The sequence below is a fragment of the Panthera onca genome, chromosome B2, assembly GCF_046562875.1.
Source record: "Panthera onca isolate mPanOnc1 chromosome B2, mPanOnc1 haplotype 2, whole genome shotgun sequence".
Lineage (NCBI taxonomy): Eukaryota > Metazoa > Chordata > Mammalia > Carnivora > Felidae > Panthera > Panthera onca.
In genome coordinates, this window is record NC_138343.1 from 79,421,458 (window position 1) to 79,443,831 (window position 22,374).

At 39.6% G+C, this 22,374-nt stretch overlaps 1 long non-coding RNA gene and 1 pseudogene across 4 annotated transcripts in view; both read left to right on the forward strand.

Moving 5' to 3' along the window:
* LOC132667367 (uncharacterized) overlaps positions 1-22,374 on the forward strand; it is a 48,332-nt gene that overhangs the window by 5,936 nt on the left and 20,022 nt on the right. For all 4 annotated transcript variants that reach the window (XR_013555688.2, XR_013555690.2, XR_013555689.2 and 1 more), the window contains exon 3: positions 6,974-7,647. This is a non-coding gene — a long non-coding RNA (uncharacterized LOC132667367). The remainder of the gene's footprint in view (positions 1-6,973; positions 7,648-22,374) is intronic.
* LOC132667366 (NADH dehydrogenase [ubiquinone] iron-sulfur protein 6, mitochondrial pseudogene) lies at positions 17,061-17,736 on the forward strand (annotated as a pseudogene).

A 22,374-nucleotide genomic window follows, 5' to 3' on the forward strand; every position in this document is an offset into this window, starting at 1 on the left:
CCAGCAAGGATTAAATAAGTACATGTGACTGGATAATGTTTTGAGAAATTAACTTTTTTGGTTCAATGATAGAATGGACATATCTCATGAGGGAAGCATCAAAGATGATTCCAGTCTTCCTGTTCTACATAGGAAGGTCTCCAACTTTCTCACTAGCTCCAAGAATCCCAAGTCTATTATTTCAAATATAACAAAGAGCATTAAAAATTGTTTATTGGATCATTTCCTCTGCATGATGATAAGCTGGACATATTTGAGTTAAAAAAAGGAACTAGAATTCCTCATTTCTCTACAACCAAAAATTAAACTGTGTATGGCCACTAGATGGAGCTAAAAACCAGGTAATCAAGCCTTCTACTGTTTCATTGACCAAGAAAGTAGGTCAGTGAGTCAGGTTCTTCAATTACATTATGTGTGTGCCTGCTCTAAAGGTTGAATTTGGCCCTGGTTCACCAAATTCAGAATAACAGGTCAGTCTAACCTACAAGTGATTGAATAACAGTGACTAGCAGAGTGCCTCTGCTGTGCAGTTTACACAACTTTCTTCAATGGAAAATATAAAAGATTAGAAGGAAAAATAATTAACTGCTTTCTAAACATTACTGTCAAGTCATGATGGTGTTCAGAGATATAAATAGCTATCTGTTTCTGTGTGCCATAAAAAAAAAAACTTACTTCCACTTTGAATTATGCAGAACGTTGTCTGACTTTCCATTTAAGAATAATAAAATTTTATGTATGAATTATGCATTACCTTGCACAAAATGTTCAGAGATTCTCCAATTTGTGTCAATCCTCACAGTTCCATAAGGTAGACATTGCTATCATCTCCAGTTTATAGATGAGGAAACAGGTTCAGAGAGGTTCAGTAACTTGCCCAAAGCCTCACAGCTTGGAAGCTAAAGACCTAGGCTGCGAGGTGGTGTGTGCCATGCTGGAACCTGCCAGCAGTCAGGAGACCTTTGTTCATAATCCAAGCTCTGCCACCCATGCATATTAGGCTTTGAAGAGGGGAAATCACCCTTCAAGACCTGATTTGTTGTTTTCCCATTTGAAAATTATTAGATGGTCCCTAAGGCAAAGTGCCTTAAACTTAAATGCACTCACTCCCTTGGGATCTCTTTAAAATGTAGGCTCTGATTCATGAGGTCCAGGGCAGGGCTGAGATTCTGTATTTCTTTCTTTCTTTTTTTTTTTTTAATAAGATGGCAGCTTTATTATTTAATTTTTTTTTAATTTTTAATTTTTGAGACACAGAGAGAACATGAGCGGGGATGGGGCAGAGAGAGAGGGGGACACAGAATCCGAAGCAGGCTCCAGGCTCTAAACTGACAGCACAGAGCCAGACGTGGGGCTCGAACCCACAAACCACGAGATCATGACGTGAGCTGAAGTCAGATGCTTAACCTACTGAGTTACCCAGATGCCCCAAATTTATAAAAAACATTTTCGCCTACATTAACTCATTTGATCCTACCAAAACTTGGTGAATTAGATAGGGAAGATATTTTCCCCATCACAGATGAAGAGACAAAGTCTCCAGAAAGGTTATGACAGACATAGCCAGTGTCTCCTGACTCCCAACTGCCAAGTGCCTTTCACCGCACCACACCGCTTCCCTACCCTACCTCATGGCTCAACATGTATATAAATCTATGAGCAAGGAGTGTGGCTGTGCTATAGATAAAGAAGAGAGAAAGACGTGGCATAAGCTTGGGATCACCTTATTAGGAGAAATGACCGAATGAGTAGTACATTGAGGCAGGTTGATGGCTAGGGAACATCTGAAGTTTCTGGTGATGTATTTCAAAACGCCAGGTTTGGATTCCACAGAATGCTAACTTCAAAGGTCATTGACTCACTTATCGAATGGTTGTCTTTTTTTTTTTCTTTTAAGTTTACTTATTATTTTGAGAGAGAGAGCACAAGCATGCAAGCAGGGGAGGGGAAGAGAGAGAGAGAAAGAGAGAGAATCCCAAGCAGGCTCCTCATTGTCAGCACAGAGCCCGATGCGGGACTCCATCTCACGAATTATGAGATCATGACCAGAGCCGAAATCAAGAGTTGGACACCTAACTGACTGAGCCACCCAAGCTCATAATGGTTATCTTCCATTGGGCCCTAGTTTTAGACCCAGAAAAAGTATACTTTAAGTCTGCTCTTTTCAATTCATATTTCTACTGAATGCTGATTATGTGAGGAAATCCAGAGATTACAAAGATGAAGACCCATCAATGAACCATAAAAAGCTTATTATTTAGTAGGGAGGACTTATTATTTCCATTACTCATGTATCGATTCATTTAAAAATATGATGTAGCACCTTGCTATATGTCATGTACTATCCAAGGAGAACAGTGACAAATGAACACAGCAAGGCCCTGACCTCAATGACTTGACTTGGCCAATACAGGATATGGAAAAAGTCAGCATAAGCGCCACAGGGGGGCTGTGGGGGGCTGCCCACCCTTCCACGAATCACAGAGAGGGATATCTGTCCCAATCTTGAAGAGTCAGGGGAAGCTTCCAAGAGGAAGTCACATAAGATGAGCTGAGCTGGGGGTCTGGGGGACCATATGTGCAAAGGTCTAAAAGCAATGGTGTGTGGTAAATATTTAACAACCATCTCTCTGGGGATAGGCAAGCACGCCCTAATTTGTAGATTTTGCCAATGTCCTTGATATCAATACTCCCACCAAGGCAGACTTTAAGCTCCCAACATGACATCCCTAAACATGGGTTTGGGAAGAAGTAAGTACTTCACAAGCAGGTACAAATCAGCTCTAGAGCACCACTGCCTAGAGGTGCAAGTACATGCTGTGAGGAACCCCAAGCAACTCTGTGGGGTGTGTGAGGCTTGGGCAGCAGGTAGGGGAGGTGAGTGCAGATAGAAGAGAGAATAGGGAGAGGAAGGCTGGAAAATGACCAAATGCCACTTCAGAGTTTGGAGGTGATCCCAAGGTAAATATGGAGTCATTGAATGGTTGTTGTTTTTTTAATGTTTATTTTTGAAAGAGAGAGTGAGAGAGAGAGAGAGAGCACACATGCGCGGATCTTCTGTTCCCCTCTGTCTCTCTGCCCCTCCCCAAACCCGATGTGGGGCTCAAACCCACAAACCGTGACATCATGACCTGAGCTGAAATCAAACACTTAACTGACTGAGCCACCCAGGTGCCCTTCATTGAATGGTTTTAAGAAGGGAGTGACCCCATTGAGAGTAATATATAGAGAGTAATGGAGACAGAAGCCTGATTACAGTATTCTGCAGTGCGAATGAGAAGTGATAAAGTGGACAGAGTGGAGACAGTGAGTGCAGGCAATACCCATACTTGCCTGTGAAGCAAAAGGAGCAAGGAGCTAAGGCAGTAACTGTTGGAAGCCAAACTTGAAGCCAAAGGGTTTGATTCAGAGATTTTTTTTAATATAAAAAAAGATGATTACACTTCAGTCAATTACAATTCAATGAATATGACAAAAAGCCAGTGGAGAGAGAGATGAGGGGACAACTGATGGAGTGTGCCCTCTGAGGACAGGGAAGGATAGGATCCCAGGTACAGGATAGAGTACAGGATAGAGTAATAGAAGTACCATGAGATTACAGGGTTGTAAGTTCATGACGCATGTTGAGAGTAGAAATTACTTAAAAATAAAAGAAATCTTAAAAAAAATAAAATACAATAGAAGTACCATGAGATTTAACGTTTTATTCATGCTAAAAAAAAAATCCAAAGTAGCACTTGGAAGGCAAGACCCTAGTCAGTTTTACTCAATGCAGTAGCCTCAGAATGATGGCTGGAAATACAGCAGGTATTTGCTGAGTGAATTAACCCATGAATGGATAAAAGTAACCATTAATTAGACACACTTTGAACCAGGACTGTGAAAGTTATTTTCACACATATTCTTTAATTCTTACAACAACACTTAAGAAGTAAATAATTATTTCCATTTTACAGATGAGAAAAGAGAAGCTTAGACTGAGAAATGAAAGAGTTCAGGACGTGCCACCCAAATTACGTTGCTTGGGGCTATTGATTATTTGGAGCTGAAGGTATTTCAGAAACAGCAGATGCAGGAGGGTCTTTCTGATCTACCCTTTTCTACCTAAAAACAAAACCATAAAATTTCCCATGAGAAAAGTACCCTCCCTGTACCAGGAAGAGAAAAACATCCTTATCACCAGAAGACTGGGAATTGACACAGAAATGGGTCTGTACAAACAAACTTACTAATAGCCCCTTTCTTCCACTGGCTTCCTTTTCATTTATCTCCTAGCCACTTTCCCACAATTTACTGCCCTTCACTGAACCCCTTCGTCGTATCATTTCTTCGCATATTTATGGTATCTTTGTCTAAAAGGTGGAAAAGCTTCCTGTTCTGGTCACTTCTTCCAGTCTTCATTTTTTTGTGAAAGCTCTCACGCACATGCAAAAATGTAATAAAATCTGTCCACTTTTCTCCTATGAACCAGTCTTGTATCAGTTTAGTTCTTAGGCCCACCTCCAGAACCTAAGAAAGGAGAGGGGAATTTTTCCTCCCACACAGAAACATAACCCATAACCACACAGCTAATGAGTGGCAGGCATGGGATTTGATCCAGGTCAATCTGATTCAAAATTGTGGTTTTAGCAATGACTATGGAAAAAAAAAAGACTGTGATTTTAAATGTTTGGATTCTAAATATTCAATAACTTTGTCAGATTACCATATTAGCAAATATTGATGCTTTAACCCACTCCAGACCAATTGAGTTGGAATCCTTGGAAGTGGGGGGCACGTGAGTGGCTCAGTCAGTTAAGTGTCCAACTCTTGATTACAGCTCAGGTCATGATCTCACCATTTGTGAGATCAAGCCCCCCACCAAGCTCTGCACTGACAGCAGGGAGCCTGCTTGGGATTCTCTCCCTGTCTCTCTGCCCCTCCCCGGCTTGTGCACATGCTCTCTCTCTCTCTCTCTCTCTCTCTCTCTCAAAATAAACTTAAAAAAAAAAAAAAAGAATCCCTGGAAGTGGGACCCAGATGTCCTATTTTAAAACTCTTGTAGGTGATTCTAATGTGCACAGAAGGTTGGGAACTGCTTCCTTGGATCACTTTCTAATATGAGGCTGTAGGTATCATCTACCTGTCATTTTATTTTGAGGCAACATCTCTGCAAGTCCATCAAAGCAAAGATTTCTTCTTCTTTTTCTTGGGTTACTAAAGTACCAGGCACACACAGTGAGTGAGTCTCTTGTAATTGGAAAGTGTCAGCAATAATACCTATCCAATACCTTGTGGAGAAATACTAAGTATTTGAAGTAAAAATTTAAAAAATTTGAGAAAGGAAAAGGAAGACTTTTGATTACTTGCATCAGCAGAATAAGTAGAAATGAGCTAATTATGGAGAGACAGAATAGCATTACAGTTAAGCATGCTGCCCTTGGAGCCACAAATCCCAGCTCTCATGGTCACTAACTGTATGTCCTTCAGCAAGTCTCTGAACCTCTCTGCTCACTGCTTTCCTCCCCTAGGAAATAGAGACGATGTCAGCAACTCCTTCACAGGATTAAGAGAGTGAAATGAGCTAATATGTGTGAAGCACATGCAGCCCAGAAGCATTCTGGGTCATCTAAGGCTGTTATGCCTATCTTTCCCTGCTAGGGAAAGAGGATTTTGTCCATTTTCTTGCCAACCATATCTCAAGTCCTAGAAAAGGGCCTGCCACAACGTGGCCTCTCCATAAATGCTGATTATTGTTGTCATTTTTGAAATTAGATAATTAAAACAAATGTTATGTGGTGTGTGCCATTTAAAAATAGTCATTGATTCTAAAGCTAAAAATATACCATTTGCTCATAAATCATGTTATGCCATCATACTTTCAAAGGAACTTGGTGAGCCACCATAAGATAAAGAAACTGAGGGGCTCCTGGGTGGCTCAGTCGTTTGAGTGTCTGACTCTTGATTTCAGCTCAGATCATGATCCCAGGGTTGTGGGGTTGAGCCCTGAGTGGGGCTCTGCACTGAGTGTGGAGCCTGCTTGAAATTCTCTCTTTCTCTCCTTCCCCTCTCCCCTACTTGTGCTCCCTCTCTGTCTTTCTAAAAGAAAAACAATAAAGAAATTGAGAGCATCGTTTTAAAAATATGGTGAGACATAACTATAGAGAACAAATTGATGGTTACCAGAAGGGAGGTGGGTGGGGGGATGAGTTAAATAGGTGATGGGGATTAAGGAGTGCACTTGCTGTGATGAGCACCAGGTGATATATGGAAGTGTTGAATCACTATATAATACACCTGAAAGTAATATTACACTGTATGTTAACTAACTGGAATTTAAATAAAAACTTTAAAAAATATATGGTGAGGGGCACCTGGGTGGCTCAGTCGGTTGGGCGTCCGACTTCGGCTCAGGTCATGATCTCTCAGTCCGTGAGTTCGAGCCCCGCATCAGGCTCTGTGCTGACAGCTCAGAGCCTGGAGCCTGTTTCTGATTCTGTATCTCCCTCTCTCTCTGACCCTCCCCCGTTCATGCTCTGTCTCTCTCTGTCTCAAAAATAAATAAACGTAAAAAAAAAAATTTTTTTTTAAATACATGGTGAGACAGTCAAACCTTAAATTTTACATATGTCATCATCCAAATATTTTTAAAATATTTATTTATTTATTTTAAGACAGAGTAAGCAGGGAAGGGGCAAAGAGAGAGAGAGAGAGAGTCCTAAGCAGACTCTGCACTGTCAGAACAGAGCCTGACTCAGGGCTCTATCTCACCAACTGTGATCTGAGCCGAAATCAAGAACCAGAGGTTTAACCAACTGAGCCACCCAGGCGCCCTATCATCCAAATAATATTGACTTTCAGTTAGATTTAAAATATGCAAAAATGAAAAGCATTAAATATTAAGATTATGGAATTTAGTGATTTTACCCTTTTCCTCAGATTTCTTTCACTATTATTCCACCATCATTTCTTTATCTGTTTTTCCTCCTGACAGCAAACTGAGAGCAACCTCATCTGCTCTTGAGAAAGAGAAAGAAAAGACAGGAACTAGTCCAACAGTTGAACTGCACTGAATAGTTTAATGCTACCCTTTTAACAGCTGGAAATTTTTCATGGAATGGTTCCAACCACTCCTCAACTTGGGAAAAAATCATTCAGGGACCTTCTGCCTTACAAGCAATTCATAACCCCTGGCAAAGTTGAATCTAAAAAATATACAACGTGCCTATGAGTCATCCTTAAAATACTTTTCTTCAATAAGCTTCTGTAATGGGGAAAAATTATCATTCCACACAAGCTTCTGAGACTTGTTACCACTTTGCAGATTGAATAACCCTTGGAGACAAGGCAATCTACCGGCTAGACAGCCTGGAAACAGCTTCCAGACCAATCAGCTGCTGGGAAACAGTTTTTGGCCCAATCACCCACCTGGAAACTGTACATGGACCACTCGCTGTCTTCTAAGAACCACTTCTCCTAAAATCTGCCACTGCTGCCTTGCAAACCAAACCAGAGAGAGAAAATATACCTGAATTATTTCTACACTGACCTTGTGAGTCCCAGCCCATCTGTGCCCTTTTGACAAGTGCTTCGAACTCCATGCCCCTCAGTGGAATTCATTCTGTATTGAATAATTTTTTGGCCAAGCCCTATCCTTTGTGGAAAGAGGTAAGGAATAAATACATTTAATAATATATCATTTTGTACATTATAGCGGGGTTTTTTAATGTTATTTTATGGTTTTTTTTTTTCATTCAAACTAGGTGATTGCCAACCTTAGCTGCACATTGGAATCACCTGGGGAGTATTAAAAATCTTGATGCCCAGGCTTCACCCTGGACTAATTAAATCAGAGTTTCTGTCATCAGTCTTTATTAAAGTTCCATAGATTATTCTAGTGTGTGTCAGGGAGCAAGAATGTCCTGTCCCCTTCAAGGTCTTTGTAGCTGGACTAAGAATCAAATTGACACGAGACAGATTAACAGGAGAAAATAAAATTTAATAGCATTCCTAGGGGGAATCCACTCAGACATGGAAATAAGGTATATATGTCATTCTGAATTAAGGAGAAGGGAGTAGAAGTCTGGGATTTCAAAAGGAAAAAATGCAATTCACAGGAAAATGAAAAGGAGCGCATGTTTGGTAAACAAATGTTTGCTGGGCCACTCAAAAACAAGGAGACACAGAGGACTTTGATCAAACAGGCCTTGCTGGATTCCTCCCTGTCTACCATATCTAGTTCCTAGTGTAAGGTAGTTCTTTACGGTGATAGCTCTCTTCTTGGAGCAGATCCTCTATCTAAATGCTTTTTAGGCAGTTGAGGGGGGAGGTAAAGAACTTTTCCTAAACCTGTTGGATTTCGATTGCTTTTTAACTCAAAATAATCTTCATGCCATAATGGCCTACGCTTGGGGCAGCCTACCCTTGGCCCCTACCTATGCATCTTAAGTTGAAAACAACTGCCTAACTAGATCTTAAGAACTTGCCAAAGGCAAGCGATTTCTTGCATTTTGCATTATCTCACCCTGCCCTGCCTAGACAGTTTTTCTGCCCAGCCCTGGCAATCAGTTGATAGTAAACACACAGGGAGTTTCAGCAAGGTGCCTGGGATCTGGGGTAAGATCAGGACTACATCACCCTCTGAGCTCAGTAAGGGAATATGGAATAGTTGTAAGAGCTTGTTATTGTGGACTCGGGTCTGTGTTTGAGGTTTATCTCTACCACTGTCTAACTCTCTGTCCTAAACTAAGTTAAATGTAAAATGGGGAAATAAAAGTATCTGTTTGAGAGGATGTCATGAAGATCACATTAGATAGTAATAAGTAAAGCACTTAGCCTGGCCCTGGGTACTTGCTCCATAAATAGCCAACTAAGAATAAACACAAAATTGTTGAGATGACCCACTTGCAAAAGTAATCCTTCCTAAGAGATGATTTGTAACATTAGCAGGGCTTAGAAAGTAACCTGCAGTGACAGTGTTCAAAGTGTATCCTCAGGCCTGTTATTTAACTCAACAGAAATGTAATCGAATCAACCCTCCTGTAACTTGAACATTTCAAGTAACATTATAGTAATGGAAGTGTCCTTGCCTGCACAGTCGATAAAAAGAAGAAGGGGCACCTGGATGGCTCAGTGGGTTAAGAGTCCAACTTCAGCTCAGGTCATGATCTCACAGTTGGTGAGTTTGAGCCCCGCATCGGGCTCTGTGCTGACAGCTCAGAGCCTAGAGCCTCTCTTTCTGCTCCTGTGCCGCTTGCGCTCTGTGGTGGGACCATTTTTATTCAAGCTTTTGGGAGACTCTCTTGGATTATTGGAATGATAAGAAAGAAACTGCACTGCTAGTTCAGCTGCAACTTGACTCTTCAGAATCAATAGCCATTTTGGATTCAGGAAATCCTTGGAGAATATCAAACCTTACCCTATTACAAAGCCTCCTGGATCTGGGAGTTAGAACTATACATATAGCAGCCTGGTCTTTTGTCCTTGAGAAACCTCCTCTCAAAACCCAGCACATAGTAGGAAAAACTTTTCAAAATCTAGTTACATTTACATTTTAGTTTGTTAGGGCAGGAACTTCTGTTTTTAATTAACCTCTGCTGGTCTCCATCTGCATACAGGACACACAGTGAACTTGATTCTTCCAGTATCTACAAGAAGCCTTAGGAATAAATCAATTATAGATCTATTAACTCTATTAGCTCTTTCAAGCTATACAGCTGCCGGCTCATGACATTTCACTTTGCACCTGCCTCTCCATCCCCAGCTAGGCATCTTACCAATATGTATCGCTGGTCATAAATGAAAATAGAAATTTCTTCTGCTATGGATATAAAGGGAGGGACTAAATCCGCTCTAAAAAATAGTCTTTTTTATATTCCCCAGAAAATAAACTATTATTTAATGATTCCAACTATTTTCTAAATGATGCCTTCATATCCTCAATGTAATTGCAACCCTTTAATAAGCTTTATTTAATAAATAATACTCCTGAGGCTTGAGAGAGCTCATATAGGAGTTAACACGCATAATTTATTTCCCAGGGTATGGATAATATAGACTCAAAATTGTAATTTGTCATCAGTATATACTATGAGTATAACATACAGTGACAATTTTTTCTTTTTTAAAAACTTTTTTAATGTTTATTTATTTTTGAGAGAGAGAGACAGAGACAGAGATGGAGCACAAGTAGGGGAGGGGCAAAGAGAGAGGAAGACATAGAATCTGAAACAGGCTCAGCTCTGAGCTGTCAGCACAGAGCCCAATGTGGGGCTCAAACTCACAAACCTGTGAGATCATGACCTGAGCCAAAATCAGACACAAAACCAACTGAGCCACCCAGGAGCCCCTGACAATTTTTTCACATACATTCCTAGTTGTTTCATATACATCCCTAGTTGTTCCAGTCACATTTGTTGACATGACTGTCATTTTCCCCATTGAGTTTCCCTGGCACCTTTGTTGAAAATCAGTTAATTGTATATGTGTGAGTCTATTTCTGGATTCTATTGTGTTCCATTGATCTATTTACACCAATATTACACTGTCTTGATGACTGTAGAGCTTCTTAGTAATCTTGAAATCAGGTAGTAAAGTCTTTCGACATTGTCCTTTTTCAAGATCATTTTAGCTGTTCTGTATCCTTTGCAATTTCACATAAACTTTACTACCAGCTTGTAAATTTCTTTTAAAATGATCCTGCTTGAATTTTGACTGGATGGCTGTAACTCTATAGATCAATTTACAGAGGGTAGGCATAATACAACTATGGAGGCTTCCAATTCATGAACAATTAACCACTCCATTTATTTAGACATTTATCCCTACAATATTTCATATTTTTACTGTACAGGTTTTGCACATTTTTTGTTACATTGATTTATTCCTAAGTATTTTATATTTTTATTTTCTTGTAAATCATATTATCTTTCAGTTATATGTATGGCCCAGTAACATAAAATGTATCTTGGTGAATGTTCAATGTGCACATTGAACAGGGGTGCCTGGGTGGCTCAGTCAGTTAAGCGTCTGACTTCAGCTCAGGTCATGATCTCATGGTTTGTGGGTTTGAGCCCCATGTCGGGCTTTGTGCTGACAGCACAGAGCCTGCTTGGGATTCTCTTTCTCCCTCTCTCTCTGCCCCTACCCTGCTTGCACTCTCTCTTTCAAAATAAATAAATAAACTTTATAAAAAAAATAAAATAAAATTATTGGATCATCTAAGTATGTCAGGTCAAATTGGTGAGAGTATTGCTTAAATCTTCTATATCCTTATTGTTATTTTGTCAGTTATTCTATCACATACTGATAAAAGAGTACTCAAATCTCCAAATATAATTACAGATTTATTTCTTTATTATCAATTTTTGCTTTTACATACTTTGAAGCTCTGTTATTAGGTGTATATACACTCAGGAATTTTACTTCTTCTTGATCAGTTGCCCCTTTTATTATTACAATACCATTCTTTATCCCTGGAAATACTCTTTTTCTTTAAATCTGTTTCCTCTGATATATAGAAATACTAGCTTTCTGACGTTCAGTGTTTGCATGGTATGGATTTTTTACTCTTTAATTTTCAAACTGTGTTTTTATATTTAAATGCATCTCTTGTAAATAGTATATAATTGGATCATGCTTTTTATCCATGCTAATAATCGCTGTCTTTTTATCGGGCTATTTATTCTGCTTGTATTTAGTATAATTACATTAAAACATTATCATACAAAATACATATAAAGAATTACTAAAGATTAAAAATAAAAAGGCTGGGGGGCGCCTGAGTGGCTCAGTTGGTTAAGCATCCAACTTTGGCTCAGGTCATGATTTCCCAGCTTGTGAGTTCGAGCTCCACGTTGGGCTCTGTGCTGACAGCTCAGAGCCTAGACCCTGGCAGGTTCTGTATCTCCCTCACTCTCTGTCCCTCCCCCATTCGCACTCTGTATCTCTCTCAAAAATAAATAAATAATTTAAAAATAGTAATAAATAAATAAATAAAATAAAATAAAATAAAATAAAATAAAATAATAAAAATAAAAAGGCTGGGGCACCTGACTGGCTCAGGGTCTTAATCTCAGGGTCATGAGTTCAGGCCCCACATTGTGAGTGGAGCCTAGTGAGAATAAAATTTAAATATTAAATAAATAAATAGGCAAACACTCCAATAGAAAAAAGCGGAAAAGAATATAAAAAGGCATTCCTAGATAGATGTTCAATTTCCTTAGTAATTATGGAAATAAGAATCCACTTTACACCCATTTGCTTTGCAAAACTTAAAGATTCGTTATATCAAATGTTATGTCAAATATGTCATATATATATATATATATATATATATATATATATGTCAAGGCATAGGGAAATATGTTGCAGGTGTATTTAAGTCTACCCCTTCATTATTTATTTCTTATTTGTCCCCTCTCTTCTTTGTTCCTCCTTTTTGGTCTTCTTTTGGATTGAGTATTTTTTGTATTCCAGCCTATCTCCTCTATTGGCTTTTTTTCTAACATTTTTAAAGTGATTGCTAAAGATTACAATATGCATCCTTAATTCATCACAGTCTACCTTGAACTGATATTATACCACTTCATGTAGAATGTAAGAGTCTTACAACAGTACACGGTGACAATTTTTGATAAAAGTTGTATATTGTTTGAAACTTCAGATTTATATATGTGTATTTATTTATTTATTTATTTATTTATTTATTTATTTATCAAAACTCATTAAATAGAACATTTAGGATGTTTGCATTTCACTGTATATGACTTTTACCACACACACACACACACACACACACACACACACACACACAAAAGGAAACATAAAGAAACATTAAGCTCTAGTTAATGATATGCATACTGACATGTCAAGGGATGAAGTTTACTGATGTCTGCAACTTACTTTGATACACATCAAAAGATAAGATGAATTGATGAATGCCAAGAAGAATGGCTAGATGGATAAATACGTGACAAAACAAATATAATAAAACATTAATTGCAGAGTGTAGATAATTCTTTCAATTTTCCTCTTTCTTTAAAAATGTTCATAATAAAATGTTTGATAAAAAAGCCACTATTCTGGGTGCCTGGGTGACTCAGTCAGTTAAGCGTCTGACTTAGGCTCAGGTCATGATCTCATGGTTTATGGGTTCGAGCCCTGCACCAGGCTCTGTCCTGACAGTGAGGATCCTGTTTGGGATTCTTTTTCTCCCTCTATCTCTGCTCCTTCCCTGCTCGTGCTGACTCTCTCTCAATATAAATAAATAAACTTTTTAGAAAAGCCCCTCTTCTAATGTGACATGAAAATTAAAATCTAATTTGTTTTGTAATGTCAATTAATTATATAATGAAACCTTAAGGACAGAAAAAATTATGCACATAAATTTTGTTGTGGTGATGACCTTAAAGCTCTATCTCAGTAACTCTTGACCTTCTTAATTCCAGACCTGGCCTGAATCCTAAATTCAGCACTGTCTGCAAGGCTGCACAAGATCTCACCCTTGTGTGCATTTCCAGCCTCCTCCAGTAGCCCTCTTCCCCTGGCTCTCTGCCCACCAGGCATATGAGACTTTCAGTTCCCTAAATGCCCTGGGCTCCTGCTTGCCTGAGGCCCCAAGGCCTCCACCGAAACTGTTTCCTTGCCTGGAGTACCACCCTGCAACACCCTCTCCTTCTTTTCAGAAAGTCATGCTCATTACTCACTCAGGTTTCAACAGAAATATCATTTCCCCGATGAAATAGTCCCTCATCTCCCAAAGTAGGTCAGGTTCCTATCCTGGAGGAACCCTGGGAAAGCACCTCACAGGGTCTGAGTTGCTCTGAAGCCAGCACAGAACCATGGAATTTCCTTCTTAAAGATAGCAGATGTCCTTAACAGGTCCTGACCTTTGTAACTTGTCCTTAAGTAAGTCACTCCCCTGCTCAGAAATCGGGAGGAATATGTGTAACCTCTAAAAATCCCTGACTTAAAAGCCAGTTTTGGTTTAGAAATAATGCTGGCTTGCTTTTTATGTTACATAAGAAGAGCAGTGTGCCCCCTCAGTGCCCTAAATGAGGTAAGAGAGCCGTGATTGGAAGTTAGCCGAAAACCCAGAGCTTCTGCCCTCAGGAAGCGATGCGACAGAGGCAGAACAAGATGGAATGAAGACGAGACTAAAGGCAGGAAAACCACTTATGAGGCCACTGCAAATAACCAAAGGCCTGAATTAAAGCAATGAATGCTTTAATTCATGGAAAAAGAGAGAAGGTGACAGATTGAAGGGGAAGAATATATTGGTCTTTGCCACAGCACATGGCATATGTGGAGGGTGAGTGAGGAGCATTTGGGTAAGAGGATGGATTTGGGGACTCCTCTTTTGTCCTCAGTCACCACAGCTTTGGGATTCCAGTACAGTAAGTCCTAAGCTGAATGACATTTAGGTCTCTACATAGCATCTCCCACAAGCACCATAACCCCAAATGTCCAAACTGATAAATGTTTATGATCTATAATATTAAGCAATGAAAATAACACTGATTAGGGGCCCCTGGATGGCTCAGTCAGTTGAGCGTCCGACTTCAGGTCATGATCTCAAGGTTTGTGGGTTCAAGCCCTGCATCGGGCTCGCTGCTGTCAGCACAGAGCCCACTTCAGATCCTCTGTTCCCCTCTTTCTCTGTGCCTGCCCCCCTCTCAAAAATAAATAAATGCTTTAAAAAAATGATAACAGAATAAATTTATTAAAAGTTCTGGTTTTCTGGAAGTACCCTCCACAATATATCTCCTATGTCAACTCTTTTTTAAAAATAAGACTAGGAACAATTTCTCAGAAAGCATCATTTTATATTATAACAGAAATCTATTCTTTTGATAATGTTAGTTGAAGTAGCCACTGAGAAACAATCAATTTTAAAAAGAACATAGAGTACTTCTACAAAGATTTATTACCGATATGGATTTCTTTTTTTAACTTAATGACTCACCAGCAAAATCCTTTAGAATTGGAAGGCTCTGTACTTTGCAAGATTGCCAAATTGTCACTGATTTATTCCCCTAAGTATAATTTGAAAGAACCTGCTGTGTAAATCTGAATACTGTAAACCTGTAAACCATGAATCTTTTCAAATCTACTTTTCCTATTAATGGTACCTAATGCCTGAGATAGAATCACAAATTGGGAGGAATCTGGGCCTATTACTGTGCTAAACTTCTGTGCAAAAACAAAGAAATAAACAAAAACTGAAAAAGAAAGGGAAAGAGAGAGAGAGAGAGAGAGAGAATTTATTAGTCTGTGTTCCTGAAAAGGCTAGGGCCCAGTTCACTTAAACTATGGCTACATCCAAGGCTTCAAATGATATCCAGGAATTTCCCTGCCTCCCCTCTTAGCTCCGCCTTCCTCTTGGTTGGCGTCACTTTCAGACAGCTTCTGAAGCTTCTGGGCTTACCTCTTCCCAGACTAAAGTCCTATAGAAAAGAGAGTTCCTTTCTCTGAGTGAAGAGTCGGTGTTCCAGGATGGTGTCAGCATCAGTCTGGAGCACACTTAAATTAGGATAATTAAAAAATAATTTATTTTCATGTTTTATTTACAAAAGCTGATTCTTAGCACTTCCTCCCAAGTCTGTGTTCAGTGATTTCACACTAGTAGCTTACAACGGGCCACGATGGGAATATTTACACTAAGCAATTGGCAAATGCTACAAATTAAGGCTCTTTCCCTCCTCCCCCCGCCCCCCCAACCCTGGCCATTTACTAGCACACCACTGAACTATTTGCAAAAGTGTAGGAAAGGTGTAAAGTTCTTGCAAGGACCCAGGACTAATAGCAGCAGAGGTCCAAAGGAACCAGGGGAGAGACTTTAACCAGACTCCAGAAGGAGAGAAGAGCAGTGACCTTTAATTAAGGGACATGGGCAGTCTGAAGGGGGTATCACAGGAAAGGAGCTGAAAGATAAATATCCTGACCACTTTCTGCACCAAAGTGGGCGACAATGTTTTATAGATTCTGGAAAGAAAAAGTGAAAATGACATAATCAATTGTTAATTAATATTATGAGGATGTGGAGTATTAGCTTCCAATTTATTTGCCTAATGCTAAAATGTCCAGTGCTAACTTTGGAAAGTCCCCATGCTTTCCTTGCTGGAAACTCCCATGGCCAGACAGTTCAGAGAGCCAGTCTCATTCTCCTCACATGGACTTCCTGTGTCTACTGGTTTCAGATTCACTTTTATATACAAGCCTGAGAATTGCCATTGAACTAAGAATTTAGTATGTGAAAAATGGTGTTTCAAAACAGCAGAGGAAAAGATAAAGGGTTCAATAAATAACATTGGGACAATGGTCTAGTCATTTGGAAAATATAATAAAATTAGTTCCCTATCTCATACCAAGATCATATGTTTCTGATCTTGGCAGGACAGAAAGCCTTAAGTAAAATAAGAAAAGCAAAAACCATAAAGTAATGACTAGGTAGGAAATATTTGCATATGCAGATAGATATGGATACTACATAGATATTTATATAGGTATTTATCAAACAAAATATATATAAAGAACTACTAAAGATAAAATGTAAAACGGCTGGGGTGCCTGACTGGCTCAGGGTCTTAATCTCAGGGTCATGAGTTCAAGCCCCACATTGTGAGTGGAGCCTAGTGAGAATAAAATTTAAAAATTAAATAAATAGGCAAACAGTCCAATAGAAAAGAGCGGGAAAGAGTATAAAAAAGCAATCCTAAGAATAGATGTCCAATTTCCTTAGTAGTTAATTATGGAAATAAGAATCCACTTTACACCTATTTGCTTTGCAAAAAGGATTTGTTATATCAAATGTTATGTCAAATGTGTGTGTGTGTGTGTGTGTGTGTGTGTGTGTGTGTGTGTGTCAAGGCATAAGGAAATGGATACCCACTCACTGCCAGAGGGAGTATAAACTATTATGACCACTTCAGCAACAATTTGACAGTACTTTTAAAATTAAAATGTGTATATCCTGGGGTACCTTCTGGCTCAGTCGGTACAGCATGATCTCAGCGTCATGAGTTTAAGCCCCCATGTTGGGCATGGAACTTACTTAAAAAAAAAATTATAAAAAAATAAATAGGACGGTGACTTTCTGCCGGCTGCTGGGCGGGAGCGGCCCGTAGGCGCTGAGGCTGCCCCGGGGCGCCAGGCGTCTAGGGGTGCGGACCTCACCCACCGGAGAGAAGATTACGCACACCGGCCAGGTTTATGATGATAAGGACTATAGGAAAATTCGATTTGTAGGTCGAAAGAAAGAGGTGAATGAAAACTTTGTCATTGATTTCATTGCTGAGCAGCCTGTGAGTGGAGCTGACAGTCCTGTGGTCGCGTGTGATAGCGGCGGGGGGCGGGGTGCTTTTGCCACCCGGAACTGTACATAAACCTGGACAAAGAAACAAAAACCGGGACGTGCGGCTATTGTGGACCGCAGTTCAGACAGCAGCAGATCACTAGGGCGGCCGAGCTCTGCACTCGTCTCCGCGTTAACACCGGAGCAGCCAAGGGCCCAGTGCTGTGCGCCGCCGTCTGAATAAAGGGCGTTGTGACCCAGGGGGAAAAAAAAGAAAGAAAGAAACTGCGCACTTCAGTGGTTTTTTATATATTCATAGAGGTGTGCAACCATGACCACTATGTAATTTTAGAACATTTTCATCACCCCAAAAAGAAATATCCATCACCTACCCTCCCCCAACCCTAGGCAACCACATATCTAGTTTCTATCTCTTAGATTCCTTTTCCTGGACATTTCATACACATAGAATCATACAATATATATACATATGTATATATATACATATATATATATACGTATATATATGTATATGTATATATATACATATACATATATATATTTTTTTTTTTTTTTTTTTTTTTTGGTGTGTGTGACTGGCTTTATTCATTTAGCATAATGTTTTTAAGGTTCATCTATGTTGTAACATATATCAGCACTCCGTTCCTTTTTATATATTTTATTATATGGATATACCACATTTTTTAATTCATTATCCATTAATAGACCTTTAGATTATTTTTACCTTTTGGCCACTGTAATTAATGCTGCCCTGAACATTTGTATACATGTTTTTGTGTGGACATGTTTTTGTTTCCCTTGGGTATATACCTAGGAGTGAAATTGCTGGGTCATAAGATCATATGATAACCGTCTGTTTAATATTGTGAGCTGACATAGTGTTTTTCAAAACAACTGCACCATTTTACATTCCCACCACATTACTGTTCTATTGGTCTATTGTTTCCTTTTTTTAAAACCACCTCAAAAAAAGTTTATGTGTATATTTGTGTGTGTGTGTGTACGTGTACAAAGATCAAAAGAGCAAAATCCTAGTTGAGTATCAGGTTGGGAAGTCCCCCTGGGCTAAGGAGAAGAGAGAGTAACTAGAACCTGCCAGAGTCATTGGCAAAGCAGTCTGAAAAGTCAAGGGGGATGGCCCAAGACAATCAAGGTTAACACAAGTCCAGAAAGGCTCTCCAGCTGCTGGATGGAGGAGACGGCTTGGAGCCAAGAATCCTGTTTTTCTGATTTGTTTGGAACGCTACAAGATATTGAATCAAGACAGCCCTAAACATAAGGAAGATTATTACAAATAGGGTCCAGTTTCAGGAGAAAGGGCCTTCTGAGGATCACACCCAGGTGCAAGGACTGGTGGAGCCAGTTTTGACAACCTACCAGCCAGAGTTCAAGACCAGGCTAGACCAGGCTCTAGACCTGCATTCTGAGCTGCAAATACTGGGCATAGTAGATGTGTCCCTATGGTGAGTCAGGTATGACGGGACCTGGGTGGCTCTCAAGCATGCTAGCTCTGGAGACCATTTCCTGACTGCCTAGTAGAGAGGGTTACTTTAATAGACCGGGCCACAGCCTTTCTGGGACCTGAAAGATATGGCAATATTATAATCAGCACACAGGAGTGGGAGGGCTGCAGCAGGCGGAGGCTGGTAGTATATAGCATAGGAATGACAAGTTCCAAAGAACTTTCACACACTCTAGCTCATTCGTTCCCAACCTGGTGGGCTGGCTTGCCCAAGGACTGTAATTATCCCAAAATATCTCGACACATTTCTAAATTGCCATTTATAACATAGTTTTTACAACTCTTTTCTAAACCTACAGTTAAGACATAACTGAGAAAGTCGGCTCCCCAGAATGGGAGCCCCTCACAATAATATTCATTAAATAATTATCCAACATTTCTAAATGTAAAATGCATTAAATAATCTTTTATCAATAAAAATTATTTACTTAAGCTTAATTTGCTCTTTTATTTCCACTAGCCAATGTAAAGTTAAATGTCCTGGGAAAAAAAGTCTGCACAACGAATCCTACTTTTCTGTGCTTCTTGTTCTCTCCATAGTTTCCTTTTGTGATTTTTTTTTTTTTTTTTTTTTTTTTGGAACCAGACCACTTTGCTAAAGTATATTAAAGAGATTAAAATGTAGATAAGAAGATAAATCACTTGCCTCTAGTAAATAGCACAAAGGCCATCCATTCTATTCAATCCAGAAGTTTAGTTGATAAGGCTGCTTCGTATGTGCATTCTATTCAAAAGCATTTAGAATTCAAAAGCATTCTAAAGGAGATTAATCTGAATTGTGAGGAGATGTTTGGTTTTCTTCTCTTTAAATTCCACTCAAGGGCGCTGTTTATTTTAATAGGGCCAGGCAAATTTTACAGATGTAAAATTATAAGAAGTTTTATGTGAAAAATTCAGGTTAACAGACACCACATTCTAATGTAGTCAGCAATGATTTGTGGCTCATACAGGCACCTAGGGCAGCTGCCAGGCTGGCTTGACCCTTAATCCAGCTCTGCCGGAAGTATTCACATTTTCATTTGGCACGAGAGTGGGGCACCAGGGTGGCTCAGTCAGTTAAGAGTCCGACTTGGGCTCAGGTCATGATCTCAAGGTCTGTGATTTCGAGCCCATTTTGTGTCGGGCTGTGTGCTGACAGCTCAGAGCCTGGAGCCTGCTCCGGATTCTGTCTCCCTCTCTCTCTGTCCCTCCCCAGCTCATGCTCTGTCTCTCTCTCTCTCTCAAAATTAAACATTAAAAATTTTTTAAACAAAAAACAAAAGAACTTCAGTTGACACAGCCTCTTGAAGTAATGGATTCTGTATTTTAATGGATGCTATATAAAGAGCTATTTTTGTTGTTGTTGTTGGGAAGATTGTTAGGCTTCAGGAATGTTACCTGTTTCTATTTTTTTCCAGACTTGAGAAAATAATGAATGATTATTCCTCATGAGTTTAAGACTTCCACTTTTTTTTTTTTTTGCAAATGGAATCTTTTTCATTTTTACCACCACACATAATTCTCTCTGCCCTTGATCATTTTTAATGTCCTCTGCTGGATCTTTTCTAGAGCTATTGTATCTTTGAAAAGCAGAGACCAGAGCCCCATGAAATATTCATCATATAAAGTATTCCAGGACCAGGCGCTTCTTCAATTACAGTCACCTCTCTTCTCTACAACAATCCCCAGACCTATTTCAATCATTTCCCCTGACACATCTCCCAGACCTGTACTTGCCAGAGACTGAACCTCATTTGAGAATCCATGGCTGGTCCCTCCATCTCCACATGAACTCAATGCAACCGAAACAAAACCCACCCTTGAGACCATAAACTTTCCTCCGTCAAATATTAGAGTTTGAGAATGTGCCAGACATTGTGCTAAGTATGTAGAGGTAGGGATAGGAGGTGGTTTCAAATATTAGTAAGCAGTAGCCCTTAAGAAACATACAGTCTCACAGGAGAGACATACGAATTAAAAATTATATATCTAGGGGCTCAGTCGGTAGAGCATGCGACTCTTGATCTTGGGGACATGAACTCAAGCCCCATATTGGACTGAGAGCTTACTTTATTTATTTATTTATTAACTTATTATTTTTAATGTTTATTTATTTTTGAGAAGGGGGGCAGATAGAGAGGGGGACAGAGGATCCAAAGTGGGCTCCTAGCTGACAGCAGAGAGCCTGATGCCGGGCTTTAACTCACCAACCATGAGATGATGACCGGAGCCAAAGTCGGATACAACCGACTGACCCACCCAGGTGCCCCAATATAATTTTTGTAAGCTTAAAAAAGCAAGTAAGCCACCTGGGTGGTTCAGTCGGTTAATGCCCTGACTTTGGCTCAGATCATGATCTCACGGTTTGTAAGTCTGAGCCCAAATCTGGCTCTGTGCTGGCAGCTCAGAGCCTGGAACCTGCTTCGGATTCTCTGTCTCCCTCTCTCTCTGCCCCTCTCCTGCTCGTACTCTCTCTCTCTCTCTCTCTCTCGCTCGCTCTCAAAAATAAATAAACATTTAAATATATATATTTAAAAAAATTATATATCTAGGGGCACCTGGTTGGCTCACTCAGTTAATGTCTGACTTTTACTTTTGGTTCAGGTCATGATCTCACAGTTTTGTGGGTTCAAGTTTTGTGCTGGCAGCTCAGAGCCTGCTTGGGATTGTCTCTCTCTCTCTCTGCCACACCCCCATACTCATACTGTCTCTGTCTCTCTCAAAATAAATCAAAAAACTTAAAAAAAGTTTTTAATTAAAAAAATTATATCTCTATATGTAAATGTTATGGGTCACCTCTAGGAAGTTGTGCTCCTTTCCTATCGCTGCTATGACAGATTACCACACATTTAGTGGCTTAATTCAACACAAATGTGTTCTCTTTCTGTCTCTCTCTCTCTCTATTTTTTTTAATTTTATTTAAATCCAAGCTAATTAACATATAGTGTAGTACTGGTCTCAGGAGTAGAATTTAGTGATTCATCACTTACATATGACACCCAGTGCTCATCCCAACAAATGTCCTCCTTAATGCCCATCACACATTTACCCCACCACTCCCCCACCTACCTCCCCTCCAGCAACCCTCAGTTTGTTCTCTGTATTTAAGAGTCTCTTACGTGGCACAAAAACAGACACTCAGATCAATGGAACAGAACAGAGAACCCAGAAATGGACCCACAAATGTATGGCCAACTCATCTTTGACAAAGCAGGAAAGAATATCCAATGGAATAAAGACAGTCTCTTCAGCAAGTGTTGCTGGGAAAACTGGACAGTGACATGCAGAAAAATAAACCTGGACCACTTCTTACACCGTACACAAAAAATCAAAATGGATAAAAGACTTAAATGTAAGACAGGAAGCAATCAAAATGCTAGACAAGAAAGCAGGCAGAAACCTCTTTGACCTTGGCTGCAGCAACTTCTTACTCAACATGTCTCTAGAGGCAAGGGAAACAAAAGCAAAAATAAACTATTGGGACCTCATCAAAATAGAAAGCTTCTGCACAGCAAAGGAAACAATCAACAAAACTAAAAGGCAACCGACGGAATGGAATATCAGATAAAGGGGTTAGTAT